This window comes from Mastomys coucha, unplaced genomic scaffold, assembly GCF_008632895.1.
Source record: "Mastomys coucha isolate ucsf_1 unplaced genomic scaffold, UCSF_Mcou_1 pScaffold15, whole genome shotgun sequence".
Classification (NCBI taxonomy): domain Eukaryota; kingdom Metazoa; phylum Chordata; class Mammalia; order Rodentia; family Muridae; genus Mastomys; species Mastomys coucha.
In genome coordinates this window covers 75,176,772-75,180,824 of record NW_022196897.1, presented here as the reverse complement: position 1 = coordinate 75,180,824, position 4,053 = coordinate 75,176,772, and positions in this window count along the sequence as shown.

Sequence of the window (4,053 nt, the reverse complement as noted above, 5' to 3'; positions counted from 1 at the left end):
TGGCATTGCGCAGATGTACGGAGTTTACGTGGCTGGTGTTGGCGGCGAGTGCCCAACAGCGCCCAACATGTGTATGTATGGATGTATTTACCTTTGGGGTTAGATAACAAATCAGCAAGTTTAATCCCTGGAGAATGCTATGTAACTGTCTCAGTAACCACTGGTTGTCTGTAGCTCTTCATATAGGGGTGTGGCCTTAAGATATCTCCCCCATCTACATTGATATATCAACTGGTTTTATCATTATACAGTTATTTGGGAAACCATGTGCTTGTGATTCCATGGATGCACCTTCTCTGTCAATCTAAAAGATAATTGCACAGCAGATGTCCTAGTCCTCTGGATCTTTTAATGTGGCCACCCCTCTTGCCAATTTTCCTGACTTATAAGTGTAGGATACTGTTGTAAATGGTGTATTAACTGGAAATGGACACTCCACAGTTGGTGGTTTTCTTCCCTTTGAGCTATTATAGATCTCTCTGATTGTCTCTCTCTGCTGCAAAAAGAAGCTTCATCATTGAATGGGGAGAGCTATACTTATTCCTAGATATAAAGATTAGTTTTTCAAATATAGTTAAAAACTATGTTGATTTAGGTAAATGACAGTAGTTAGCTCTTTTCTAGAGACAATCACCTGGGCAGACACAGTTAGTTTGCTAAGTTTAGAGTACTAAGCCTGAATTTCCTCATATTGAATAAGCTTTAAGTACAATAAACAGCTGTTAGTTGCCTTAAAAATACAAGTGCCACAGTTGCACCTCTGGGGACGTGTTGCTGATGTGATCCTTGTGGTTTAAAGACTTTAAAACTGGCCAAAACTATAGATTACTTTTCATCCTTGGCAGCTTGGATATTGTGAAAACTAGTCCTCAAGAAAGATATTTCTGGGTTAGCTTGAGCTTGAATCCTCTAAATCATATGTGTGAAATATGTGGGGTCTTCAGCAACCATGTTTAATTTATAAGTTATGAAAAGCAAATAAAGGCAATGACAACATTGTTTTGGTTTCTCTTGTGCTCACCTGTGTTCAATTAATTTATGATTCCAATGTTTGAAAACAAAACTCTAATATAAAATTCTGTCTACAATGTTGCAAAAAATATTTTTTCTTTTCCACTTTTTATAAAAATCAAGCAAATGAATGCATTCATTTTTAGAGGTCATAGAAATAGTTTGCTATATTTATTTCTGAAGATTTTATACAGGTTTACCATGGTTATCCCCCTCTCCTGTTTCCAACTCTCCTGGCTCCCCTCAACTTCCTCCTTTTTCTTCTGTAACCTGTTTGTCATTCATTTTTTATAACATACTAAGTACAATTAGTTCTCCCATACTCATGGTGTAGGGTCTTTTATTGGTGTACTGCGAACTTATCAGTAGACACACTCCCATGTTTGTTATTTTTCTGTTGCTGTGATACAAAACAAACAGGACCATGACTTATAGATAAACATAGTTTATTTTGACTTAAATTCTTACGGAGTAAATGTCCATCTTGGGAGAGAAGCATGGCAGCTCATGGCAGCCATGGTGACAGGATAAAGACAGTAAAAGGTAACATATCAATCACAGGCACAAAGCAGTGAAGTAGCATGAGGCTACCAACTTCCAAATCACACCCCTGGTAATACTCTTTCTCGAATAAGGCTTCATAGCCTTTGCAAACAGCACTATCAACCAGGAAGCAAATGTTTAAATGCCTGAGACTATAGGGAACATTTCTTATTAAAACTATGAATGAGTATTTTTCTTGTTCTTGAGAGAAAGAACATGAAGGTAGATGGGGGCATGGTGTCTGGAAGGAGCTGGATGAAGGGAAATAATATCATTAATATTTGCTATATAAAAGTATCACCACCCTTGACAAAAGTGACTTTTCTCCCTTCATAGCCATCAACTGTATTTACATTAGTTTTCCCAGAGATGGAACATTGGGAGCGCCTCCATCCTCCATGCTGAAAAATGTAACACTCTTCTTTATGTATAGTTAATCAAAACTTCTTTGGGTTCCTGTGTGTAACATCCATGCCATGTACAGAGCACTCTTTTCAAAGCACTCCCTAATCTGGATGTTACATTTTTCTATTATTTTCTATGAAACTCCTTGAACCTTGTTAGGGGGAATTGTTATATGTGTTCTGTCTGTTGTTCAACACTCAAAGTCACTTGTCTCATCATATTAAGTAGTTATATGTCACTCCATTGGCATTCTCACTTTGCAATAAAAAGCTTCAATTGACAACAATATAAATCTGTGGTTATTGACATGAATATTTAGAACAGAGTTTGACATTAAACAAACAAACAAAACAACAACAACAACAAAAACAACCGTTTTTATTTTCCACAATCCTGACACTATTGTTAAGCTCATACTTAACATATTGCTATGATTTACACTTTTGGGAATAAAGAAGTGAAAAGTTCTATTAGGGAAGTGTGAAAGTTTGGAAAATCTGGAAGATAGGATAATGTGGCTTAGGGGCATGTCAGACAAACAGCTTTCTTAAGCCATAGCCCTTTTGGGTCCACAAGGTAGAAGCCCAGGGTTGGGATGTCAGAGGACAAACCATGGCTCCAGCTAAGGGGGCAGAGATAGCTGCCAAAGACACATGTTGGTCTGAGAAGCTTGCAGTTATAAGGAACCTCTTTCCAAAGCTACAATGAGACTTAAAAGCCCCAAACTTCTAACCTGGGTATAACATTCCAATATATATTCATATAACATATATTCATATAACATATATATACATATATATATATGTTAAAAATAAATAAAGGAGACATAATGTCACAAGACATCTGGCTTATGTGTAATTTTGCTATATTTACCAACAAAAATATTTTTTCAATAGTAGTTACAATTTTATATATCATTTATAAAAGAGATTAAAATAAGACAGACTTAAAGAAAGATTTAAAAAAAATAGAGTCCAAGTGGATCAAGGACTTCCACATAAAACTAGATATACTGAAACTAATAGAAAAGAAAGTGGGGAAGAACCTTGAGCACATGGGCACAGGGAAAAATTTTCTGAACCAAACACCAATAGCTTATTCTCTAAGACCAAGAATAGACAAATGGGATTTCATAAAATTGCAAAGCTTCTGTAAGGCAAAAGACACTGTCAATGGGACAAAATGGCAACCAACAAATTGGGAAAAGATCTTTACCAATCCTATATCTGATAGAGGGCTAATATCCAATATATACAAAGAACTCAAGAAGTTAGACTCCAGAGAAACAAATAACCCTATTAAAAAAATGGGGTACAGAGCTAAACAAAGAATTCCCAACTGATGAATACTGAATGGCTGAGAAGCACCTAAAGAAATGTTCGACATCCTTAGTCATCAGGAAAATGCAAATCAAAACAACCCTGAGATTCCACTTCACACCAGTCAGAATGGCAGGGATAAAAATCTCAGGTGACAGCAGATACTGGTGAGATTGTGGAGAAAGGGGAACATTCCTTCATTGTTGGTGGAATTGCAAGCTGGTACAATCACTCTGGAAATCAGTTTGGCGGTTCCTCTGGAAACTGGGCATGGTACTACCAGAGGACCCAGCTATACCACTGCTGGGCATATACCCAGAAGATGCTCCAACATGTAATAAGGACACATGCTCCACTATGTTCTTAGCAGCCTTATTTATAATAGTCAGAAACTAGAAATAACCCAGATGTCCCTCAACAGGTGAATGGATACATAAAATGTGGTACATTTACACAATAGAGTACTACTCAGCTATTAAAAACAATGAATTTATGAAATTCTTAGGGAAATGGATGGATCTGGAGACTATCCTGAGTGAGGTAACCAAATCACAAAAGAACACACATGGTATGCAGTCTCTGATAAGTGGTTATTAGCCCAGGAGCTCGGAATACCCAAAATACAGTCCATAAACACAAGAAACTCAAGAAGGGAGACCAAAATGTGAATACTTTGTTCCTTTTTAAAAGCGGGAACAAACTAGCCTTGGAAGGAGTTGCAGAGACAAGCTATGGAGCAGAGACTGAAGGAAGGACAATCCAGAGACTGCTCCAC